Source organism: Myodes glareolus, chromosome 11 (genome assembly GCF_982192425.1).
Source record: "Myodes glareolus chromosome 11, mMyoGla1.1, whole genome shotgun sequence".
NCBI classification, from domain to species: domain Eukaryota; kingdom Metazoa; phylum Chordata; class Mammalia; order Rodentia; family Cricetidae; genus Myodes; species Myodes glareolus.
Window position 1 is genome coordinate 16,040,693 of NC_142036.1, and position 14,750 is coordinate 16,055,442.

Genomic DNA, 14,750 nt, shown 5'->3' on the forward strand with positions numbered 1-14,750 from the left:
ATTCTATATAAACATGATATACCTTTGGGTGCCTTGATAACAAAAGCAAAAGATATTAGAAGAAAACAAAATTACAAAGCACTATTCCTTATGAACACAAGCACAAACGTCCTCAGTAGAACTGTGGCACATCATCCAATAACTATTAAAAGGATTACATACATGACAAATCAGGACTTACCCCAGGAATGCAAGGATGATTCAATACACACAATCACTAGGGCTAGAGGGAAACAACTCCATCAGTAAAAGTGCAAGCAGGAGTATCTGAGTTTGATCCCACCACACATAAGACAGGTACACTTCTGACCAACCAGCCTAGTCTGACTGGCAAAATTCAAGTTCCAGTGAGAGATCTTGCCTCAAAAAAGAAAGCAGATTGCTCCTAAGAAATAACACCTAAGGGTGATTTTGAGTTCCAGGCGCATGTGTACCTACACAAACATGAACAAAGATTTGTAAATACACACACACACACACACACATATCAACATGCACACAGGCTCTTACATACACAGACAATCATGCATAGGCTTGTACATACACACACAAAGTCTCTATAACACAGTATACTAAACTGTGTTTAGTGGACAAATAAAAAAAATACATGCTCATTCTCAAACTACAAAAGGACTTGACAAAATTCAACAATCCCAGGGATTGGTGGTAAACACCTTTGATCCCAGCAGGAGAATCTCTCTGAGTTCAAGGTCATCTTGGTCTACAAAGCAAGCTCCAGGGCCAGGCCTACATAGAGAGAGACTCTGTCTCAAAAACAAAACAAAGGGCTGGGTAGATGGCTCAGTGGTTAAGAGCACTGGCTGTTCTTCCTGAGGACCTGGGTTCAATTCCCAGTGTCTTACACGGCAGCTCACAACTGTCTATAACTAGAGTTCCAGAGGATTCAACATCTTTATACAAACATACATGCAGGCAAAAACACCAATGTACAAAAATAAATCATTTTTAGCCGGGCAGTGGTGGCGCACACCTTTAATCCCAGCACTCGGGAGGCAGAGGCAGGCAGATCTCTGTGAGTTTGAGGCCAGCCTGGTCTACAAGAGCTAGTTCCAGGACAGGCTCCAAAGCTACAGAGAAACCCTGTCTCGGAAAACGGAAAAAAAAAAAAAAAACAGAACACTAGGAATGAACAAGAACAAAAATTTCTTTATTTTAACAAAGAGCCTTTAAGGATTTGTGCTAACCCCTACCCCAAGCTGGGAATCCAATCCAGGGCCCTTCATAGGCTAAAGCAATGAACCAGTGAGAGACTGAAAGCTCCTCTGAGATCAGCAATACAAGGATGTACATCTCCACTATGATCCTCATCACTATCCTGGATACTGAAGATGGAGAAAAACAGATAAAAGCATCAGGCTGGAAAGCGGATGGATGTAAAGTATCTCTATTTCCACACAAAGTGAATGAAGAACATCCCCTAAGACCTGGTTGCTCTTCAGAAGACCGGGGTTCAATGTCCAGAACCCACATCCATCTGTAACTCCAGTCCCAGGGAATCTGATGCCCTCTTCAGGCCTCTGTAAGCACTAGGTATGAACACAGTGCACAAATATACCCACAAGCAAAATTCATATACACATTAAAAAAAATACCCCGGGGCTGGAGACATGGCTCAGTTGTTAAGAGCACTGGCTGTTCTTCCAGTGGACCCCGCTTCAATTCCCAGTGCCTACATGGCAGCTCACAACTGTCTGTAACTCCAAGATCTGACACCCTCACACAGATATACATGCAGGCAAAATGCCAATGCACATAAAACAAAATAAACAAAAGTAAAAAAAAAAAATCCCACAAAATATCTGCTACAGGCAACATATAAATTTACATCAAACAGAAAGAAAAAAGTTGTGCTTCTATACCTAACAGCAATCCAAAATGAAAATAAAGAAAATATTTTATTTACAGCAGACTCCACAAAGAACAAAATATTAAGGAATTAAAATCATCCAAGGAGCTGAATATTTATACATTGAAACCTCAAGATGCTGATGAAAAATAAATTAAAGAAGGCTGGTAGTATGGCTCAGCAGTAGAGTATTTATTTGTCTAACACTCAATGAGGACCTCAGTTCAATCCCCAGCAACATGAAAGACGGGAAGGGAAGGAGGGAAAGGAAGGAGGGGATCTGAGGAAGCAAATGAGGAAACATCCATATTCATGAAGTGGAAGGCAGTATTAAGACGGCAACTCCAAAACAATCTGATTCGGTGCAATCCCTATTAAAATTCCAGTAACCATTTCCACAGGAACAGAAAAGCAACCCTTACAATTCACATAAAACATCAAGAGGCTCAAAACTGTCGATACAATATTGAAAATGATAAAGTTGGAATACTCTCATTTTCAAAGCTTACTACTTCAATATTTACTAAAAAGCTACAACAATAAAATCGTGTGGCGCAGACATTAGGATAGGCATACAGATCAAGAGAACAGAACTAAGAGTCCAGAAAGAAATGCAAATATCTATAACCAATATATCTGAAACTTTTCGATGAAGAAAGAAGTCTCCTTCAGAAAAAAAAAAAAATGAAGTGGGAACTCCGACCTTGATCCATATACAAAAACAAACTCAAACTGGACCAAAGACCTAAACATAATAACTAATCCTATAAAACTCTTAGAAGGCATAGTGATAAATATTAATGGTTTAGCAATGAATTCTTACACTTGACACCAAAATCACAAGTAACAATAAATAAATAAATACCAATTAAAGCTTTGTGTAAAGGATATTATCAACAGAATTTATGAAGCATTATACCAGATGGGAGAAAATAGTCGCGAATCGTATATCTGAAAGGTTTCATGTCCACAATATATAGAGTTCTTATAACTAAAGAAAAAAATCAGCCCAATTAAAGCAAAGACCAAGGGCTTAGACATTTAAAAACTATATACTAAAGGACACCAAGCACATAGAGAGCCCACTGGTCATCAAGAAAAAACAAATCAAAATGACAACAACACAGTAATTCACACCCTAGAACAGTGACGATGTGAAGAAACTGTGACACTACTGGTGGAAATAAACTAAACTCAGATGTGCAGTATGACCAATGCTCTGGGAGACACATCCAGAAGAAAAGAGGACACACATACACTTAAACATCTGCGGGGGCTGGAGAGATGGCTCAGCGGTTAAGAGCATTGCCTGCTCTTCCAAAGGTCCTGAGCTCAATTCCCAGCAACCACATGGTGGCTCACAACCATCTGTAATGAGGTCTGGTGCCTTCTTCTGGCCTTCAGGCATACACACAGACAGAATATTGTATACATAATAAAATAAATATTTAAAAAAATCTGCTTATGGCAACATTATTCCTTACAGTAAAGAAGATAAAAACTAAATGTTCGTAGACAGATGAACAGATAGAGTGCAAACACAGATGCTCGAGCACACACCTTAGAATAGTTAATTATATGCTACGTGAATTTTGTCTCAATGGAAGAAAATGTTGAACTACAATTTACGGATTTATTTAACCAATAGTTGACTACCAACCATATGCCAGAAACTCTCTTCATGAAGGTTATAAACATTTTTTTTTTTGCTTCAATAGAAAAGAAGCAAGCTACGAGATTATGAGAAACATGGGCTATTTTAAGAGTTTATAGGAGACCTTTCAAGCATTTGAAGAGCCCTGAATAAATCACAAAACATTATTCCTATTAAATAATGGGAAAGAAAAAATCAAAATAAAACTTATAAAAATTCAATCATATGCAAAAAAAATGCTTTCTTAAAAAAAGCAGGGATATCTAAATATAGATGTTCCTTTTATGCAAATTAATGTGACTTTGGTTTCCAGACATTTTACCTTCTGTTCTAAAGACTTCCTTAGCTGGACATGGTAGTTTAGCCTTTAAGCCCATCACTCACCCTCAGGAGGATGAGGCAGAACTGCAATTCTCAAGGTCAGTCTTGACTACAGAAACCTTGTCTCAAAAAACTGAAAAAAAGAAAAAAGAGAGGGAGGGAGGGAGGGAAGAAGAAAGGAAAAATAAAATAAAATGGGGGATGAATAAATAGTTTCTTCATAGTTCAATAATGCTCCCCTACAACACCATATATATGATACTCTTCCGACACAGCCCAGAAAGCCTACCTTTCACCTTGTGGAAAACATACATAAAAGGAAGAGCGAGCAATTATCACTTCATTTATATTATTTTCTTGAAACAGGTCTTATTATTATTATTATTATTATTATTATTTTGTTTTTTCGAGGCAGGGTTTCTCTGTAGCTTTGGAGCCTGTCCCTAGAACTAGCTCTTGTAGACCAGGCTGGCCTCAAACTCACCAAGATCCGCCTGCCTCTGCCTCCCGAGTGCTGGGATTAAAGGCGTGTGCCACCACTGCCCAGCTTGAGACAGGTCTTTAAATACCCCAAGCTGACCTCAAACTAATTCTGAAGCACAGGCTACACAATCTGTGGACTGCTGTGGATGCTATAATAACAGAGGGATTTATCACTATGATATGTTAGTTTCTTGTCCCCCATTACTTATCACTTCTTTTTTTTCAATGTTTCTGTAAGTGGGTGTACACATGAGTGAAGATACCCTTGGAAGACAGATGCATCTGATCCTCCTGTAGCAGGAGTTACAAGCAGTTGTGAGCCACCGGCACGGGTGCTTGGAATTGAGCTCCTCCAGTCCTCCATTAAAAGCAGCGCATGCTTTTAACTGCTGAGTCATCTTTCCAGTACTTCCATTACTTCTCATTTTATACCTCACAATTAATTTTCTACTGTAAAACACACATAAGACTTACCATCTCAGCCATTTTATTAAACATATAGTTTAGTGATTTGAAATCAGTCATAATGTACAGCTGCCACCAGGACCCATCTCCAGAACTCTGCATGCCATAGATGACATAGTATGATAGACTTTAGAGATGACAAGTAACTTGACATGACAGTCAGCTAGAGGAATAACCAGAATTCCATAGGTGTGTAGGGATATGCAATGCATATTTGCCTGGTGCCAGATCCCCTGAACTAGAGTTAAGAATGGCTGTGAGACATCAGGTGGGTGCTGGGAATTAACTCCAGGTCCTCCGGAAGAACAAGCCAGTGCTCTTCAGCACTGAGCCATCTCTCCAGTCACAAATGTGTCTCACTTTCACTCACACTTCAGGCTAAACCGTGGGGGAAAAAAGAGAAAACAATCCCCTCTTCACAGCTGGGTGGTGGTGGTGCACATCTTTAATCCCAGCACTCAAGAGGCAGAGACAGGTGGATCTCTGTGAGTTGGAGAACAGCCTGGTTTATAGAATGAATTCCACAACAGCCAAAGATACACAGAGAAACCCTATCTCAGAAGTTTGTCATCTCAATCTCAGAGATTAGTCAGACACACCAGAACTTCCCTGAACATGGAAAAGGGTAGGGCAAATTTTGGACTCATTGAGATCCTTGCTCACATACTACTGCCTGTTACCTACTTTTGTCTAAAACAAAAGATTAAGCCTCTATCAACCCACAGATCAACCCACAGACTTGGGTTGTGCCATGGCATCCAGCTGTATTCTGACTCCCAGCCCTCCCTGGAGTAGGAATATGACGATGGAACAAAGCCTACACTTCTGACCCAGCAGTCTCTGGTCCTTCCTAGTTCCAATCTAACACTTCACAGGGTACTAGCGGAACAGTCAGATCCTCTGAAGCAGCCAACATCACTTCCCTGCTAATTGGGAAAAGCTTCTTTCTTTTAACTTATATTCCCATGAGCCATCTGTAGTCAAAATTACATTTGAGATAAATGGGTCCTGAGCTATAACCGCTCTTTACAGAGTGACCAGGCCTCAGGGACTTGTTCACCACTAACAAGCTAATGTTTGTAAAACTCTGTAAAAGGCATGAGGACTAAATACTATCATTAGTACTAGACTACTGGTTTAAATGTAAATTAAGAGAGATAAAGAGGAAAGAAAACACATTAGTAAATTAGGTTAGGGACTGCTAAGATGTATGTAATATCTGAACCACAAGAGTAAACTGTATCCTAATTGATTTTTTTTTTTCACTGTTGGGATGAAATCCAGGGCTTTGCATGTAGTAGGCTCTACCACTGAGCTACAACCCCAATCTCTAGATAGGCTTGTTAAAGATAAAAGCACACTGGTGCTGCTCTAAGAAACTACACTAAAACACAGAAAAGGAATGAAAACTGACTAGGGAGGAGCGAAGCTAATACAGCCAAGCAAATGTCAGCAGAGAAAGACCGCATGAAAAACTGCTCAAACAATCCACAATGTGCCTGGGGGGGGGGGGGGGGCAGGGACACTAAATAGAAACAAAAGAACCTACACTCACAAAGCAAAACCAAAAAAACCTACAACTGAACGAAATCTACAACTGCACTGTAGCCAGGTGTAGTGACATAGGCCTGTAAACCCCAGCACTTGGGGGCAGAAACAGGAAGATTGGAAATTCCAAGATAACCTGGGCTACATGGTAAATGTGAGGCCAAAGTGAACTGCACAGGGAGCCTCCATATCAGAAAACAAGCATAACAAACCACCTGGCCAAAAAGGCCCACAGGTGAAAACAGGACCTCTAAAAACCTGCTCTTCCTTTCCTTTTCTTTCCTGTGAAGGGTACAGTTACAGCCTCAACAGCTGGGCTTCATCTTCCCTTTCCCAGGAAGGGCAGCCATGAAATTCAGACTCACTGGGCTTCCGTGGTACTTCCTCTTCATTTGTGCTGTCGTATTTTGAATTCAGCACCAAGAGAATTCCTGCACAGCATGTGGTTCAGACCCCACAGCACTTCTGTTCACGATCACAGCACCTACCACACTGTGCTATCACCAAAGGGTTATTCTAGCTTGGCCATGGCTTGGAGACTCCATGAGGGCAGAGACCACTCAGTAGCTTACCTGACTTTTTAGTCTTAGCCACCAGCATAGTACATGCTCGAAAAAAAGGTAAGAAAAAAAAAAAGTTTGATTAAATACAGTTTGAAAAATCTGTTTTTCAAAACACCTAGGAACAAAAAGTATTTCAAATGTGTGGTTAGATTGTGGGGGCTCCAAAGAGAGCCATGAATAAACACAATACATCTTTTGGAGAATCAATTCTACTGAAGATTAGAAGCAGAGTATGTTTATATTAAAACAGATTACTGAGTACAATGTATAATTTATATAAAGAAAATTTCATGTGCTTACCCCATCCCTACTAGAGATAAAGTCCTAGAGAAAAGTCTTCTGAACCTATACACTTAATTTACTCTACAGCAGACTGCACTAATCCAACAAGCAGAGAATTTAATTTCCATGTAAATTTAGGACTTCTAAGTATTAGTGGGGAAAGGACTCCTTTCCCTGTTCTTCCAAGAAAGTTAGAAGTCTATATCAAAGAAGTTTCCCTGCCAAGATTAACGGTGCACACCTTTAATCCCTGTACTCTGGAGGCAGACACAGACACAGAAACAATTGTGAGTTCAAGGCCAGTCTGGTCTAGGTGGCAAGTTCCAGGACAGCCAGGACTACATAAAGAGCCCGTTTCAAAACAACAACAAAACAGTAGTAGTTTCCCACTGCATAACTCCCTCTAATGTGTCAGAGCAGCAGAACAAGACAGTGGGCCAGGAAAACGATCACGGGAGGCACTGGGTTTGTCAAACTATGAAACACTGTGGTCCTCTGCTGTGTCCTTCTTCTCTTCCTACCTTGCAGAATCTAAATACAAACATTCTCCATGTACCTGTTGAAAGAACAGGTGTCACAAGCACCTAATTATAATTACCTCGTGTGCAAGCAGGTCTCCAAATGGGCATTAGCCTTCCAGAATAAAAGTTAACCTTGGAAAACCACATCAAAACTATTATAACTCGTTGGTGGTGGTGGTGGTGAACATCTTTAATTCCAGCACTCTGGAAGCAGAGATGGATGGATCTCTGTGAGTTCGAGGCCAGTCTGTTCTACAGAGTGAGTTCCAGGACAGAATCCAAAGCTAAAGAGAAACCCTGTCTTAAAAAAAATGAAAAAAAGAAAGTATTAAAACTCATCAGGCATGGTGGCTCACTCAGCACTAGGGAGGATGTGGCAGAAGAATCCCAAGTTCAAGGGCAGCCTGGGCTACACAGGGAGAATCTGTCTAAAAAATAAACAAAAATTATCATGACTCCTAGAGATGTATTTCACCACTGGAATGCTGCTTACAACTGCCCGAAAGGCCACATCATCTTCCACCTGCTTATTCAATTTAGCCTTTCTCAACACTCAAAAAATGTCAAGCTTCTCATTAATATGGCATTATGGTCTGGATGTATAATCAGCCTTTGAAGTGGAGAAGAAATTGGGAAATCCGAACAGCAGTCCGTATCTCTTTTATAGTAAAATGGCCTCATGAGAAGTTACCAAATAGCCTCCACTTCATTCCTTTCTCTTTACATTTTTCATGGTGGAAGAGGCACATATGTGGAAGTCAGAGGACAATCGGAAAAAGTCAGTTCTCTCCTTCCACCAACTCTTTGCTTTGACCATGAGTTCCAAGGATCAAACTCTGGTCATCAGGCTTGTTGGCAAGCAACCTTACCTGCTGAGCCATTTTACCAGTCCTCTAGCTAATTTTCAAATGTTTAAAATCAACATGAAACAATCTTTTAAAAATGAGATCATGAAATGAAATATTGGGGACTATGAGACAGCTCAGTGAGTAAAGAGTAAAGAGTAAAGCTTGCCATCCAAAGGTGAAGTATAACCACCTGAACTCAATCAACAGAACCCATGTGACTAGGAAGTACAGAACAGACCCCACAAAGTTGTCCTCTGACTACTACATGCCCAAAGTGTCACTCACCTCCTTGCTATACACACATCATTCATATACAATAATAATAAATAAAATTATTTTTAAAAATGAAACACAGGATCCAGTATTTCATTTCATGAGAATTAAAATATGTCAAGTCCCTCAATAAGGACTAGAGTGGTGGGTTTGGGGGAAGTATGTTGTGTCTTTACCACCACCACAGATTTTTGAAATTTTCTATCTACAATGACCCTCAACGTGTGGGTCACAACCCCTTATGGGTGGCATATCAGATATTTACATGACGATTCATGAGAGTAGCAAAATTACAGTTATGAAGTAGCAACAAAATAACTTTATGGTTGGGTCACCACAACATGAGGAACTGTATTAAAGGGTCACAGTATCGGGAAGGTTAAGAACCACTGGCCTACAAAGAGAAAGAGTACGCACGGCAATGTGCTGTGACCCAAACTGGTTCCATTGCTCTACTCCCTTCCACAAACCATGCTCTTCAGTCAGAGACAGCCAGATTACTTCAGCTTCAAAACACACAAAAGCCTGAAAGAGCTGGAGGATAGCAAAGGAAATAAAACATCTGGGAAACTGGCTAGCAGCACTACTAACATCATATATACCAGCAGGGAGCAACAGGGCAGCAAGCTAACAGATCTCACCTTACATAGAAGGGAGGGGAAGATCCTCTTACTGTCATTCTCAGGGTCCTACAAGTGGGACCAGACTTCCTAATACTGGTCAACTGGGTGCCTTTCCCAGATACTTCCCTGACTAATACAGGCAGCCAGGAGCTTTTCTCTTACTGTAACACAAGCCCCACCCTATACTTGCAGACTTCTATATAACACACTAATTCACTTCCTCCTATGTGGATGACTTTCCTTTTTTTCCTAGTAAGTCTTTACTTGTGTGACAAGTCAACTTTTTTTTTCCACCACAGGGTTTCTCTGTGTAACAATTTTAGCTGTCCTGGACCTAGCTCTTATAGACCAGGCTGGCCTTGAACTTACAGAAATCCACCTGCCTCTGCCTCCCAAGTGCTGGGACTAAAGGCCTGCGCCACCACTGCCCAGCACGGGTCAACTCTTTGGGGGTGAGATGATGATTTATATTTTTCTTCACTCTTCTTTTGGAAAGTTCCTGTCCTGGTGTCATAGTCAGATCTTAGATGGGTCTGACACTGCCCTTCACTGTGCACAGGGACCCAGACGCCCCAGATTTCTACAGATCATGACCCTAAAAACAGGTGCTGTGTCTCACTCATCCTAGCATAGTAACTAGATTATGGGAACTTGGGGCACATTAACTGAATGTTAATTAAATGAGCAAAAGACTCCCAAGTCCAGGTTAATAATATGCTTGTCTGTCTGCAGCATGAATGCCAACCTGACTCCTGGAGGGGCCAGAAGTCAACAGTCACTTGCACTAGTGACATCTCACTCCCTAGCAGTTGACCCCAAGTCTGAAACACCAAGTATCACCAAACAAAGGCTCTGTGTTTGATAGGAACCTCACCTTCTTCTTTCTAGACTGGCCTCTCATCCCAATTCTTCCCTGGGATATACAAAATAAGGTTTTCCAAAATGAAAAGGCATTTTATATTTTTATTAATTAGTAATCATAGAAACTACACAAATAAATTTAATGTTTTCTTCTATAGTTTTCTTTTTAAAATTTCATTTTCTTCTCTCTGTTAGCTTCTCTGAGACCACACCAATCCAGTTACTCATCTCTACTGCCTTCCTGTCTGCAGGCCTCTGGGCCTCCCTCACTCTGACTCCAAGCCTAAGCACCAAGCTATACCCAGGCCTCGGCTGCCCCTCTCTGGTCACCTTCCAAATCCTCTGATCTCACCTCCTTCCTCACTTTAGCTCTCTTCTCAGCTTCCCTCCATATCTGAATTGTAATGAGCATATACAAACACAAACATCAACAAAAACAATTATTTTTCTTCTGTAAATACTTGCAAAGATGCATACAGGGGTTCTGATTCCACAAATCACACTAAGACGTTGGGTTATGAGACTTCTGTTAAAAATTCTGAAATTTACCACTGAGAAGAAATTGAATATTGCATAATATTTGATAAGTTAGCTCATTTGCTGTTTGTAGAGTCTTACTATCCAAGATGAGAAAACAAAGACAGGCAAATTTAATGCAATTTCCTTTGTGTGTTTGAGCTAGCTCAGACTTGCAACACCACAGTGACAGTTTCATCTCTCCCGAGGTACAGTTTCAGCATTACCAAAAAAAAGGATTTTAGGGAATGATAAATCATGCTCATCTACTTGGCTCTTTAGCATATCTATCCTGACAATACCCCACAAAGTCCATCTTGATTTACACACTAAGGGATTTCTAAGGGATTCTAGCAGAAGTGTTTAGAAAAAAAATCCCAAACACAGGGACAAGAAGCATCCAGTTAAATGAAGGACTTTCTTCAGAGCACCAACAACTGACTACTGCCTGTTTCCAATGGAATGTCTCTGCAGCCTTCTCACTGAGGCCATCTGATTAATTCCAAAAAGAATGGATAACATCCAAGGAAAATAATTGGTCTTCTTTTCCCTCACAGAATTCACATGAATGTCTTGTTTTAAAAATGCTGGAATTCTCCCTGGCCAGCTCCCCGCTTCCCTGGCTTCTGCACTGTGACAGCTGAACAGAGGTGTCTGGGTAAGACACCTTACATCTTAAACCTTGTCCATTATGAGTCTGATCTGAGCCAGTGAGTATGGAACCCAAGATCCATCTGGATTTCCATCCCCAGCACCTACTCAGGGATTTCTGACTCCTGTCATAAATTCCCCACTTTCCATACTTTAAATGCTCAATTTGTTTTGGCCAGAGAATTTTCACCTTCAGACTAATTCTTAATATTTAAGATGTCACAATATGGCGAAAAGGAAAACATTTCCTCCCCTTTGAATAAAGGATGGCTGTACACTATTTTGCCAGACACCCTACAATGATGCAGTATTTTCAACAGGCCATTTTCCAAGACCTGAACAGCACCACAAGATTTTAAAGCCCAACTGAGGGTCCACCTGGACATTTCTACACATCAGCATCTCACAGACAACAAAACACCATTTCCAAAGATTTCACCTGTGCATCTAGTCACAGAAAATGCTACCAAAAAAAAAAAAAATTATGGCTCCTCTTCAGATGTATGCTGTGAATGTAAATTAAGACGCCAATACAACACACGATATAGCCTTTAAGACTCCACAAAAAGAGCACACATACAAATACACAAATACACACACACACACACACACACACACACACACACACCATTCTATTTCATTCTCAAAACTGAGTCAAAGCTCAGTACAAAAGCCATGAAAATAAAATCAGTTCCTTCAACCGATCCGAATGCTTTTTAGATTTCAGAGCACGTCCACAGCACTTCACCCATTTGCATTTTGTGGCCGTTTCAAATTAAAGGTAAAGAATTTTCCACGCAGAATTCTCTCTAAAGATCTAATCCTGAAACCCGCGTCCCCAACCCGGGGCTGGTGACAGTGTGGAAACGTGGCGAAACGTACATGAGCCGTAGCCCGGCGCCTCCAGACCCTGCAAAGCCCCGCGGCAGGGATCGTTTTAATGACTCGCCCGTGGGGAGCCCACTCTGACCTTTGGTGTTAATCGAAGGTGGAAGGTGTGCATTCGAACCCAGCAGGATCCCAGAACCGCCTGCCTTCCAGCCTCTCTGCAGCTCTCCGACTATGAATCAGTCATTCATCTGCAGAGCAATGACTCAGTATAAACTTTTAAATAATGGCTCAAAAACCCACCTCCACCAGCCAGGACGAGCACGCTCATCTATGCGGACACCCTGACTCCGTCGTTCCGTACCGCGCCAAAGCCCCGGGCCTCTGAGATGCTGACGGCTCAGCACCCCTTGGGGCGGGCACCTAGGGCGCGAGGCCTGGCTGCCCCGTCCGCCTGAAAGCGCCGGCGCCTCGGGCCCGGGGCCGGCCTCACACACAAAGTTTCCAAAGTTGGGGCGGCGGGCGGGCCGCACCGCAGACGGTGAGTCGGCCGGGCCGGGCCTGGCCGCGCAGGACCCGCCGGGACCGGGGCCGCCGCCGGGATGGAGCCGCCCGCCGCCCCGCCGCCCCGCCGTCCCGGCCCGCCGACCTTACCCCGCGGCCCGCCCGCTCGGCCGGCTCAGGGGCGCCGCGCGCATCCTCCGCCGTCGTCTGCAGCGTCCAGCTCCCCGGGCAGCCCCATGTCGGGGGGCGGGGAAGGGCCGGCGGCCGCTGCCGCCGCCGGCTGGAAAGTCCCTGCTGGGCTGCAACCCGGCTCGCGCACGCGGCGGCCGCCGGCCGCGCCGCCTCACGCACCCTCGCGCTGGCACTTCCTCTCGCGCGCTGGAAATCCCCGCGGGCCGCCGGCGCGCGCCCTGGCGCGCCCGCCCCCGCCGCCCGCGCGCGCCTTCCCCCCCATCCCCATCGGCTGGCGCGCGCCCGCGCCCGTTGCTAGGGACCCTCGGCCCCGCGCTCGCCGCCGGCCTTAGCAACGACGGCGCGCGCCCAGGGCCCTCAGGCCCGGGCCCCTCCGCGCGCGCGCGCGTGCGCCCTCGCGCCCCGCCCGCGTCCCGGTCTTTCCGGGTCAAAAAGCCAGTCAGGCAGAGTTAGGCGAAGAAGGTTCCTCGCGTCGCCACCTCGACGGGCCGCCCCTACCCTGTCGCCTATTCGAACACTCACACCTGTAGGAGACACTCGGTCGCGGGCACCTGCTGACACACGTGCAGAGTTCGTTCCGAGTGTCTCCTGCTCGGACACGGACAGTCCCCCCCCCCATCCCGACAGAGCTCACAGGCGCGCAGAGCCTACAGACAGCCCTCACGTTTGTACACAGACATGCCGCCTCCACGCGTGCCCCTGGTATGCCTCTCACAGGTGGGTCTGGCACCATCTGACCGAACTCTCAGAGGCTTAGCAGAGTTCCTCCTTGGCTCACTCCACCCACCCACCCACCCAGGAAACTGGGTCTGGCCCAGTGTGGACAGGGTAGCCAATTTGCCCTGGGCACTTCTCTAGGCCAGGGACGCCCATTTCTCCAGCGGCTTCAGCCTGCTGTCCCATGGTCACCGAGGGCTCACAGGGCTCCTTCCCCAGATGGTCCCTAATGCCTTAGCAAGATGGGGGGCAAATGGGGACCTATCCTTAAGAAGTTCAGACCACTGAGGAGAGAGTCTGTGATCATCTCCAAATCCGTTAAAAACTCACACTTCTCAAGAAAGCTCGTAGGGTCCAAGGTCAAAGCTGAGACCAGTGTGACCAGCCTGTCGGTACCCCTGCACGTGCTCAGCAGTGAACAGAGGCAGGAAGTTCAGCATCATCTGTCCAGCTTACCTCGTGGAATGTTCTAGAAGCCTAGATAGTGTGACAGGACATCCCTGGATGCATTAGCCAACAGGTGCTTATACCAGAGCCCAGACAGCATCCTGGTTAGCCAGACTCAGCTAGGCCAGTGGCGCCCCCACCTGGGCCACAGGCCACAGTTCTGAGTTCAGACGCGAGGGTAGATGGAGGGTGACCCCAAGCCACAGCGCTAGAGTGGCAGCCCCTTATGCGGCCTCTGGAGCTCACTGGTCAGATGAGCCTCCCCTTTCCCCTCATGGGTGTCTTTAATGACCCAGCCGATTCAGGGTGCCCTGGCTCCCACCCTGTGCTCTGAGGCCTCGTCCCATGCCCGCAGCCCTGTCCAGGGTGAAGTCCTGCCACACTGAGGACTCGGTGCCTGTACTGCTCTCATGCTTCACACGGTCTGCACAAGGGAACTGCCCAAATCCAGAAAGGCTCTCGTCTCTAGGCTGCACTACTTGGATTCTTTTCAAATAAGCCACAAGGCAGAAGGTACAAAGACCTGAGCGCGGGGTTTCCTACGGCTGCATGCCTCCTTTTATTCTCTGCCAAAGCGCTAGTAAGG

At 44.6% G+C, this 14,750-nt stretch overlaps 1 protein-coding gene across 3 annotated transcripts in view; it reads right to left on the reverse strand.

The window, feature by feature from the left end:
* The window catches only part of Traf3 (TNF receptor associated factor 3), a 105,969-nt gene extending 92,849 nt beyond the window's left edge, over window positions 1–13,120 (reverse strand). Inside the window, exons 1-2 of one of the 3 annotated variants that reach the window (XM_085697967.2) lie at window positions 12,959–13,120; window positions 12,447–12,555 (exon numbers count right to left, since the gene is read on the reverse strand). The gene's annotated coding sequence lies outside the window, so the exon portion shown is untranslated. Of the gene's footprint in view, window positions 1–12,446; window positions 12,556–12,607; window positions 12,755–12,958 lie in introns of those variants that run through there. The other 2 variants (XM_085697968.2, XM_048431342.3) reach the window with 2 other exon arrangements.
* Window positions 13,121–14,750: the final 1,630 nt, after the last annotated feature.